General features: G+C 45.8%; 1 protein-coding gene across 1 annotated transcript in view; it reads left to right on the top strand.

The window, feature by feature from the left end:
- Window positions 1-12,002, top strand: part of adarb1b (adenosine deaminase RNA specific B1b) — a 42,739-nt gene that overhangs the window by 3,869 nt on the left and 26,868 nt on the right. Inside the window, exon 2 of the mRNA XM_088383869.1 lies at window positions 10,388-10,445. The gene's annotated coding sequence lies outside the window, so the exon portion shown is untranslated. The remainder of the gene's footprint in view (window positions 1-10,387; window positions 10,446-12,002) is intronic.

Here is a 12,002-nt window from a genome sequence, read left to right as displayed (position 1 = left end):
GTTCAGTTCCTTCACAGACTATATTTTTCTGTCTCTGTTATGGCTATGTGTGTTTTTCTAGCACGTACTTTGGTTTCCTCCTTGACCGACGACCCCCCCGATAGTTTTGCGAGGACGTGAACGTTCCTTCAAAGGTGGCGCCAAGCCTCTCTGTACTTTGCGTTCGTGAAGAATTAGATTAGAAATTTTACGATCAAATACCAAGGTCAAAGTGCTCTCATATCTGTGGCTTTCTCGCCAAAGCAATTACTCAGGAGTTCTTGAAGAAGGCTCACATCAAATCTGGCTAAAACCGGTTTCCGCCGGGCACGTCAATATTATAGATATCACGTTAGTTGTTCATATGAAGCGATATGCTGTTACTTTGATAAGGCTTATAATAGCCTGGCACTGGGTTTTTTTTCTGGACGCTAGCTCGGACGCTAGCTCGGCCGACGCTAACCATTATTCGGGGTCTTTGGCAGCAGAGCGCGAGACAGATGCTGCACGTCTATGGAGGCATATTTGTCTACTGTGCTCACTGACTGGGAACATTTTAATTTAATCCCTATGTTTCTATAAAACAGGTCCAGATTTGTTCCGCCTCCGGGCAATACAGAAGCCGCTGCGGTGGTTGGCGAGCCCGCAAAGTGTACAAATGTTTTCGCGACAAACGTCACAATGGGACTGTGAACTTTGAAGCCATTGTTGTTTTTATAGGGTGGGGTACCTTTCTTCACTTGAAATGTTGGATTGACGCTAAGAATTGTCACATATTCAAGATGAAGATCCGCATAATTACCGCATACAACTCCCAGCGAGGCCTTGATACCGGGTCGTTTTGGGTGAGCGAGCGAGCGCCTGCCTGGCTGCCTGCGTGCCGTGTTCATCTCTGGCTCGCACACTTGGACTGCGTTTCCAACGTTTGTGGCAGCGGTAGAAGCACGTTTTGTGATTGGAGGCAGATAAAACGCTTGCTCTTTCTTCAAACTCTACTGTAGGACGTAACGTCTTCCTTTATGACTTCATGCTGGCCTTGTAAGGCAACCAAGCAGTTTTTCAGATGGAAACAAAACTAATAACAACAGATATAAATAGTGCATTTATTTTGTTTTACTTTTTTTTTTGCCCAATTAGCTTTCCAATTTATGGATGTGTCATGATGAACAGATGATCTAAAGACTATGGATCATTCAAAGTGGTACCTAGCTCTCAGAATTGTGCATTTTTCTGCCACTTTGAAAGATAGTGCTGTGTTTTATTGTCACCCCGTTATGTCACTCTTGAACAATCTGTACCTGCATAAAAGGCCCATCATCGGTGATGATCACCGACTCGGTGGAACACCATGTCCTCGCATTTAAAAATGTTTTTTATTCATCATCAAATGAAATCTGGCTTCACTCCGCAGTCGCTACCAAGGAGACGATGGGACCTCTCCGAGGATTCCCGCATCCTGGCGGCAGCCGAGCGATGTTGCATACTCCGGTGGAATGCGGCTGCTGCACCATTGTCGTGTGTGTGTGTTTTTTTTATATTTTTTTTAAGCCGCCCTATTACTCAGCTCTTTTTTTTGGGTAGTGCTGTTACGGCTCCTGGGGGTTGCGCCCGCACACTCATTTTATGACCTTGTTGCATCGAAGTGCGCACGCTCGCCGGAGAGCATTTTTTTTTGCTCTTCACTTATGCGCCGCATGGAGATTTCCACCCGCAGCTATCCGTACTATAGGAGGTGCGTTTGCGTGTTTGTCAACTTTGAAAATTGCAGCTGTGTTTAAAATAAATAGTTGTTCACCAGGGGGCCCTTTTATGCATATTGGGCTCAGCGCTGCGGTGGCGCACGCTGCTGCAGCTTTCCTGTAACAACAAACACACATTTTTTACAACCCAAACGTCTTTCAAGCAATTATTGCAGCAACATCTGGGCACAAGGAGAAAGGGAGGCAGGCGGAAGAGCACCAGCGTCCTGCAGGGCGCTCGGCTATAATCGAACCGTAAATAAGACATGGCTCATGCGGGATGCTTGTGCAAGCAAGCGTGGGTTTGTGTGTGCGTGTGGGAGAGTGCAAGAGAGAGAGAGGCCATTTCAATGGAGTGTGCAGCAGGGCAAGGGGAGGGGGGGGTGATGAGGTGGAATCTGCCATATGGATGACAAAGACAAAAGGAGAAATGGAGGAGATGAGAAGGGGGAACTGGGCGCCCCACGTCAACTCATTTAACGCTCCCCGCTGGCCCCGGCCGGGGATGCTGACGGCACACTTTGGGTGATTCATACCCCCTCCTCAACTAGTTGCCCCACCCCCACGTCTTTTGCGCTCTGCTTCTTCTCTTCTAGTTGACCTAGTGCTGTTCCATTTTTTTTTTCCCCCTCCTCATGTCCCTCTTGTCCTCTAGTTGGCCTTGCAGATTTGGACACTTGCTTTCAAGTTGGCAGGTCTGCTGATGTGTGCGACAAATCCTCAGTGTTGTCTTGCAGGATTCAAAGCCTGCGCCTTTCTCGTTAGTCCCTCGTTAATCGCCGGGGCTCCATTCCAGAACCCCCTACGAGAGAGAGGAACATCCTCAAAGACGATATTATCATTTGAAAGCTGTCTGCAAAGTAGCCATAGAAAATATGCATGTGAGGTGCAGTTATCTTTTCGTCCACTAGGGGCTTCCATCCTAACATTGGACACTGTTGCGATCGAGGGTTTTAAGCAAATTAGCAATCAAATTGGACGCGAACGCACGTGCCCAACGATTGGCAAGATCTAAAAATATATTATTCATCGACACTCTCCTTGGATTGATCAAAGAGTTTTCTTACTTTTCATTCAATTTCAAACGTGTTGCTGCTGCTGCAGCAGCATTTCCCGTGACACCGAAATTTGCAAATTGTGACTGTGGCAAGTCATAAATGAGTGCTGGCTGCTGATTTTAGAGACTGCTTGAGGCAGAGCACTTGAGATGATAAACGCTGGTTTCGATGAAGTGATAAACGTGAACAAGATTACAAAGTTAGAGGAGGGAGGCTGAGTGATGCTCTCTCTCGCTCTGCTACGCTATGCTACGCTCTCATTTCCGCTTGCGACTCTAATAATGGACCACTTGTGGTTTGACAAATTTGGTCCAACGAGCCATGTATGAAAAACATATGCTGCTTGTTGGTAAAATCGATGGCAGGCCGATTGTGGTTTGTTCACATGGCTGAAGGCTCCTACTTGTAGAAGATGCACGCCACTTTTCCAAAAGAGTCTCAAGTTCCTCGCTTGGCTGATTCTTCTACTTTGCTTCCCTAAGGCGAAGGAATGCCACCAGAAATTCCGAATCATCCACCCTTTACAAATCTGTTCAAAAAAAAATCTTCCAGGAAACGATTCAAGCTAACAAGTTTGTTTTGAAATCGTTTTTGCTTCTATTTCTCTTGGCCTGTGTGGGTGCGGGCAAGATTTCTTGAGCTGATTGATTTACCCGCCATCCCTGTGAACACGAACCGCGTAGAAAGTAAGATCGTGTTTCGACAAGATTCATTACTCTTGATCGGAATCTGCGGGACGGCTGGTTCTGTGAAACGTAGACGTGCCGTCGAGCGTTCGGGATGCAGAGCGCCCGCCAACGCCTCTCGTGACATCGCCCCAATCCGATCAGATTTCCTTGAAAGCAATTACAAGACATCTGATAAGTTCTTCGGCAGCCTCTGATTTTCTTTTGTCTAGCTCCACTGTCAGCTTCAAAAATGTTGGGACAGAATCTTCTTTTTGGTTCTGGGCACCATCGCAGCAGATCTGACAGCAAATGTCCAATATGTGCCAAAGCACTTGGCTGGAGATGAACAAACATTGCCTCAAATACTTCCGAATTTAACTTGCAGGGTTTTTCAGAAGCCATAGAATCAATAAATAACTTGTAAAGATCTTTTATAATTGATAATAATCATCTCTATTGGCAGACATTCACGGCCTCCTGTTGAGCTGGCTCAATTTGGCGGCCGGTCTGCATATGAATGTGCTTTTTACGTATTTATTTTGCTCCCAGCGGCCAGTGGCGACAACGATTTTTTTTGCTGGAATTTGAATTATTCCCATTGTTGGATGAATCGTTTTAGCACCTCATGTGATGATGGAATGACAACCGGCTTGTAATAAGCGCTCAAGCCCAGATCAAGTCGGCCAACCAAGTTTTGGATTTCAAGTTCCTCCGTCATTTAGCAAAAAACAATGCGGTGACATTCCCGTCTCCCGCTGGAAATACTTTGTTTATTGCTGCCAAACAAGTCCGTACACAAACGTTTCACACCCCGTAAATGAGACTTTACGAGATTTCTTGACACGCTTGAGCTTTTTGGTGTTGACTAACGACACGTGCACTTGAAAGCGGGGACTTGCACAAACGCAAATACTTGCGCCCCAACGTCATTTTCACTCTGAAGCATCCGACTGTTTTGTACTTGTGCACGCTCGACAACAAGGACATCGTCCTTCTCCTGCGCCGCTAGTTAAATAATTAAATTCATTAAATTAAATTAATGACTCATCTTGCACAGATTTTTTTTTAAGGCGTTTCCATTCATGTCAATGATGATTTTGAGATACAAGTGTCACTGTGCTTGATGATAGTTTTTTTTTTTTTTAATATACATATTGAAAATCACATCCCCATGTATTCTGTTTTGGAGCTTTGAATGGTTGTCCCATTGTATTCTCGTCATAGTTGGCAATCACAGACTTGCACTCACGTCTCTCACCCGTCTTTAAAAAGACAAAAAGAAATAAAGGAGGAGTTGCTTTTTAATCCGATGGATGGCGTTTCAATGAAATTTGCACTGGATAAGCTGTCAGTGGCAATGCCTCAAGGACGTGCTTCATTGTTTGTCCATGTGTCACAAGTGATCGCGCACACTCGGAGCAACGACGCGTTTAGCATCGCACGGGGGCATTCTCGGCCGAGATCACGCTTTAAACGTTTATAAAGTCTACGTTGCGTGGGCTCGTCATCATTTTGCCTATTTTTTTTTAACCCCGATAGCATCATTGCCAGCCATTTTTGATATTCATATGGATACTGGAATCCATCGGTTTACCACCAACGACTAATAAAGTTGTCAAGGATGTTTTTCGACATAATTCAAGCTTCTCTACATGTTTTCCATGGGTAGCGTTTCACTTTAAAACCACAGAAGAATCATCCAGACAATTTTTCTCAATGGCCTGGGCTCCCATTCAACGGGGAAGAGACGCCTGAGTGAAGCACAACACTTTACAATAATCTTCTCGTGGCAGCCGGCAACTTTAATATCATGCTGCAAATGATACACACAAACACGCATAAGTGTGCACTTATGTGGAGTGAACAAGGGAAGCTTTCTCCGCTTTGTTGAATGACTTGCTCCGGCTGAATGGTTAAGCGTGTCCTCTGTCTCCGTGAGGTCGACAGCCCGCCACGATTAGGCCAAAGAACGTCAAATGAATGGCAAGGGAAGAAAAAGACACTTGTAATGATAATCCATACGTATGCTTACGTTATATTCTTATTTTTTTAATTTGTTGCCGGATCATTTCTCCGCCGCATTTTCCCCTCTTGATCCCCTCTGACAGTGCACATCTATTTTTGTAGATGCATTTCTCCATTATTCATTAGCAGGCAGTGCCGTTGGCGCAGCCCGTGTGTGACCAACAAGCACAGGTTATAATCTTGCCTACTTTCCCCCCCCCCTTATCAGATGATGAGCGCTTTTCCCTCACGGCGTCGTCTATCGAGACGTATGCATCGGAATCGGAATAACTAGCCAGCGCTTCACTCATTTGTGCGCGCAGTGAAAAGTGACAAGGGACAACTATTCGAATTCTCACAGCAAAAGTTGCCCCCCCCCCCCCCCCCCCCCCTCCGTAGTCTTATTAGTTCTACAGCGTTGTAAAGCATTACGCAAGCATTATTAGCCACACACCACTGCCCAGCGCTCCCTAACTGTCCTCTCGTGGCTTATACTGTCCTTTTATCTTCCACTGACCTGTCTAGAATAATACTTAAAAATAGATTGACTCTTCAATGTTTAAGTTTGCCACGTTACTTTTATATCGGAGAGAACTTGTGCCCTGTCCATAGAAATGTTCAATACCTTGGAGTTTGGGGTGTGGAATTTTGCCTTCCACGGCCTGGACTTGTCGTTGCGCCACCAATGTTGTGGTTCAAATAGCACGGGCCGGGCTGAAACCGATTTTTTATTGTGATTTATTTCCGTGGCCGTTGTGCAAATCATCCCACCATCTGCCTGTGGCAGCGGAGGCCAAGCCCGACCACTTAGCGCTTGGCAGGTTAAACGGGGCGCCGTGATTCAAAGAGGGAACGTTGCTTTTTCCTGGTCAACGTGAAGGTTATAACTCTCGGAATGCAAATTTCAAAGCGGCTGCTTGTGTTTCTTTTTAGTTCAACCTTAGGAAGGCCTTCTTCTGTTGTTTATATCTCGGTACCGGCGCAGGAAGAGCGAGTGCTAAACCCTTCAGGTTATAAAGGATGTTAGCTAATTGAAGCCAACTGCTGCGTTCTATAAAATATTAAAGTGGAACACATTTTGCTTTCCGCCCCGTAAGACTTAACAGTTGACTTCAACCTCCATTTACGTGAACATGTTCACCGCCGTGCACGTTTGGATCTGTCATCTGGAATCCAGTTGGTTCGCACCGCGTCCAACTGGATCAAGTACGTTTTCAAGTACAGATGGGGGCCTTGACCAGATTGAGGGAAAAAAATGTAGGCCGCACTCATTAAAGAATATTTGTTGTGGTGTGTTGTGATCATGAGAAAAGGATGACGCAGAGTAAATGAGCAAAAGCATGCATAAAGCTGCATTTTGATTTTGTTTTCTCCTCTTTTTTTGTCAGAAACTAGCCATGTTCTACTAAAATCAGCCAGCAAGAATTTTCTTTTGTTTTGATGAGTTGAGGTTCTTGGTGGGCTTTGGTGCCACAGAGCACAATATTCTGTTCAGATCAGGCAAAATACTATTTTGTATTTGAATGTTTTATGATTATCGATCTAATCTTGATTGATTCTCTTGTGGTGTGCGATGAAAATCTTTCTTCCAGTTGGACCTCCCAAGGCTGTTAACCATAATCTTGTATTCGCTTGTGTATCTTTTAAGCTCCAAATCTATTTTCCTTTTATTATTGTTTTGATGTACACCCTTTCAGGAGTAGCCCAAGGTGACCGAGCTGACTCACAATGTACGCGATGGGAGCAATCAAACGCCAATGACCTCTTAACATGGCCGCTCTGTTTCCTTCTCTAATGAGCGCTCGCTCATGACTCATAATCTATAGTGTGTACAAACGCCGCGGGGTTCATCAAGGCTCCACATCAATGTTGATTTTCCGCACGTCCGGCCTGCTGTGCAAATGGGTCAGAAATCAACTCGCGCCGACATATAGGAATCCGAACGTGATTTTTCTAGCCGGTCGGCGGCACGCAAAGCTTTCCAACGATTTTTTTCTCAAAGTGAGACGCCCCACTGGTGACAATAAACATCACCATGTGTGTCCTTACCGCTCTCTCAACATGCACTTTAGTGGGTAATAACCAGCACAGCGCACTTAACTCCTTCAGTGCCGTTTCCGAGACCTTTGCTAATTGCGTAATTGATGGCCATGTCTTGGGTGAGTCCATTATCTAGCCCGACATGACATTTCAGGCAAGCCCACCGGTTGGCGTTTGCGTATTCTTTACAGCAAGCCACGTGTCACATTCAATCATTCCCCTTTGACGTGAACACGCCATGGAGGGAATTATGTACGTCTCCGCCTCCCCTGTGGCGAGCAACAATTAAGCATCATTTTTTTCTTTGATATTGTCATACGCCCGCAGGTTCGTGCTTTTCAAGAACAAATCACGTGTTCTGACTGTTGAGACAGTTGTTTAATTGCTCTTGTGTTTACGTGTTCTGAATTCAAAATACAAATCCAGGTCGGGTTGCCACCAGATGGAGGCCAGTCTACTTTTTTTTTTCGCAGTAAATTTTAAATGATGGCGTCCTTATGTTGTCGTTCTTTTCGCCATTCAACTTCATTGCTGCTGCTTTTGTCGAGCACTGACTGAAAGTGAATCCCGCGTTGGTCTCAGAGGAGGCTCGGCTTGGCTGACGGGCTTCTTTTCGCTACGCTGCGTTTGCACTGAGGTGCCGCCGCGCAAAGCTGTCAACGCTGAGCCATAACCTATTTACATCTGGAATTTTCAAATTTTTTTTTTCCCTTTCCAGAATGTATTTGAATGGAAGTGTGCAACTTTTGCAACCACGTGACAATTTGACTGGAGGGCGGTTTTGATCAACTCTCTTCTGTTATATTTCAGACAGACTGACAGCCTTGGACTGTGGGCGGGTGCGTAGCTCCGTCACTTTTAGCCTGGGTGCTAATTCCTTAAAGATACCTTGGGAGTGAGAGTGAGTCATTCCTTCCCCTTCTGCTGCTGCTGCTTCTTCCCCACTATGTGACTCCCATTCCAATCTCTGCCTTTTATTTTTTTCCTTCCCCTTTTTTGGAAGTAAACAACTCCCGTAGCCATCAGCTGCTGTGCCATCTGCCCGATTTCTCCATCTCACGCCGGGATCAATCGGTCGACCCCGCTCATTCAAATAATAATTTTGCCGATCTCTGATCAAGTTCACAATTTGCCGACTGCTTTTGGCTCTTCCTCGACAACGCACCTGATACCTCAATATCATTTATCCTTTCAAGAAGGACACAAGGGACAATGGTTCGATATCCGCCGTTGCCAGCGCGCAACGAGATCCCATAAACACCGCAGACAATATCGATCTATTTGAATTACCTTGGCAAAAAAGCTCCATGCTTATCCCAGCACATCTGCATGTGATTTGTCTTCCCAAATGTTGCTTATCTTGGACACATCTTGCTGTAATCTGTCTGTGACACATCCTGGATGTGGAGGTCTTGGGGGGGGGGGAAAAAAAACCAAAAAAAAGTTTACCTCTGCTTTGTGTTGGTTCAACTTTTACTGTTGTACCCGACGGGCTCCGTGTTCTTTTGTTTTGATGATCTTAGTTAAAAAAAAAAAAATGTTCCAACCTCAAACATCCCCTGTGGTGAATGTCAGATGTCCAAGGGAACTTTTTGGACTCTCTGAAAACACTCATTGCAAAAGAGTGTCATCTCCAATTAGCTCTGGGTAATTTCCATTAACACGAGGTGGCCCTTGGAAGCTGTTCTTTCCGTTTACGGTTTCGGAAGTTGTCTAAGCTCATTAGGGGAATCGGCAACCTTTGCCCTCCTCGCTGATCATCGCTCGCCGTTTCTTACGACGGACGTTGTCATTTTTTTCCTCCCAGCGTACGGCCGACCGCTTCGGTGCTGGATCGCTAACACTCTAGCATGCTAACAACGACAGACTTTGCATTTCAGTTGTAATGACTGTCAGGGTAAATCACATCATGCAAATTCCTTGCTAGCGCTCGGAGGCCTTTCGGGGCTAGGTCGGGTCATCACCCTCCGTTTTTGCAAATTTCTGCTCTCTAATGCAATATTATAATGTGACTCCACTTCAGCGGCAAGGGGGGAGCAGACGTCGAGACATCCCAAAAGCAAATCGCTGAGCTTGTTGAAACTTGTTAGACTCACGTGGAGCAATCCGACACGGCCTAAAAAAGATGCAATATTCGCTGGCCGGTGTATCGTCACACGAGTTGCGGCGAATTCCCGCGCCGTGGAAGCACGCGAGCCGCTCGTAGCTCGCGGGCGGCCGCACGACTGCAATTAAATGAAAACGAATATTAACGAGGCAGATGCGCGGCGTGTCAAGGACATCCCTCATTAATGTTTTGGACTCGCTTGACTGCTCGAAGGCACTTAAGCAAGCGAGCGCTGCACAGCCAATTACAGATGATTGGAAAATGTTTATGCTTGATCATTTCGGCTGTCATCACTGCATGAATAAAGTTATTTTTGAAATAAAAAAAAAAACTGTTGTTTTAGACCAGGGATGTCAAACTCATTTTTCTCGAGAGAGACGAGTGAAAACTGCAAATATTTTAAAAAGATGCATGGTAATAGAAATTGCTAGCAATAGCTGTCGTTTTTAAAAGGGAAAACTATTTGCAATTTTATTATTGACACATGAAGTCGATCCACAATTTGTCTATGCGGGCCACATTTAATGATGTGATGGGCCGTATCTGGCCCCCGGGCCTTGAGTTTGACACCGATGTTTCAGCCAATAAGGGCATATTTTACAGGAATTAATATTAAGAGAATAGTTATTCAAATGGACTTGATGAAATGTGACTTGTTAAATTTTCTCTCACAACTTCATCTCGGAAACTCTCAAGCCAGTTTCAATAATGAATCATACCGCAGTCAGTCTATTGACATTTTAGTCATTCTATCTTTTTCTAATAATCAGTTTTTGTTTTTGTTTTTAACAGGTTGACTTCAAGGGATTGGAAAATCAAAGTGGCGTCTCCCTGACGACTCATCGGAAGGGTGAGCGGAGCTCGGCCGCGTCTTTGATTTCATTTTTTATTCAACGCGTCCGCAATATGACTTCCAAATGAAGCGCGGGAATAATGAGCGCTTCAAATAATTTGCTCGACGACTTGCGATATCTTTGGGACTGTTGCCATGTAGCGGAGGACAGAAATGACTCAAAACAAAATCTGGAAAAGTGGAGCACGCAGCGGGGTTTGTTGCAGATACATCTTTGTCTCCGGGTGGCAGGCATCGCCGCCTCTCGTTAATTACCCCAATCCGGCAGAAAAGCACTCGGGCTCGTTCGAAACGTTCCTCGGCTCACGCAGGGCTCCCGATGCTATCGTGATGTAAGCTACTCACGTTGGCTCAATTTGGATTCAATACGCAGGCATGGTTGTCCCCGTTGTGCGGGCCACTCCGAGGGTCTTTGCTTTATCGTGGCTATATTTAGAAATATCAGGGGAGCCCGGCTCTCTCTGGCTCGTTCGTTCCTGTGTGCCTCCTTGTCACTCTTTGCTTTGTTATTCGCCAAACTCCCAAAGCTGTCACTCGTGGATAATTACGCAGCGTGGGAATCCATTTATCTACATTTATTCCGAGCACGTTGCCGGTCTTTCCTCTCAAATAATGACTCATTTACGTCATTATTTGAGAAAGCCATCGGAGGACGGGAAAAACACCTTTAGTGCGCGGATCCCAAAATAATGTGGATGTCAGGTCGAGAGTCGAATTTGTGTGCGGCCGGCTCGGTTGCTATTTTCTAACTTGGATGCGCTTCAGTGTCTTGTGGCTTGTTCTGGCTTTTGGTGCATTTCGCAGAAATCTTTTTTTTCTCTCTCTCTTTTTGCTTCTCAGCTCCGATTTGCAACAGCTTATGTTTTTTTTGTCACCATGCAGTCAGTCAGTCACAACACCGCAGGCGGGCGGTGTTTCTATTTACCCAATGAATATGTTGTTCCTCACCCTTCTGCCCACGCTGGGCTCGCCTCAGCTACCTTCTTATCAACGCTATCTGCACCGGCAAGTTCCTCACTTGCATCCACTCGTCCGTCCGTCCGTCCGTCCCTGCGAGCAGACAGGACGCAGATGGATCCAGTATCAAAGGCGGCGTTTGTTTTGGAAACCTGGCCATGGGAGCGCTGGCCAGATGCAAAAACAATGGCGTCATTCAGGCCCAGCCTCGTTGGGACCCGCTGTCGCCGACGCCGTCCATTCATTCCCGACCGACATCTGTGTTGCCGTGCGCAAACTGCGCGAGCCGGAGGGGCGGGTCGAGGACGTTCGCTCAACAATAGCAAAGCTGCATTAATATGTCGCTTGTAATCCTCGTTCTGCTTTGATAAATCACGAGGCGGGCTTGCGAGACGCATTCAACATCAAATGCGTGGCAGACTGATTCCTGGCAACGCGCCAGTCACAACCCAGTGACGTCGCGTGCACGTATCGTAAAACAATTGCGCTTTGGAAATTCATATATTCAAAGAATGACAAAAACGGTGCTCTACGCAGAAATAAGCTCCGTCTGTTTTTATTCCTATTGTTATAAGCCATTGACTGAAATGTGATTAT

This window comes from Syngnathus floridae, chromosome 8 (assembly GCF_059516105.1).
Source record: "Syngnathus floridae isolate MCC-2025c chromosome 8, RoL_Sflo_1.0, whole genome shotgun sequence".
Lineage (NCBI taxonomy): Eukaryota > Metazoa > Chordata > Actinopteri > Syngnathiformes > Syngnathidae > Syngnathus > Syngnathus floridae.
This window is presented reverse-complemented; position numbering and strand designations above follow the sequence as displayed.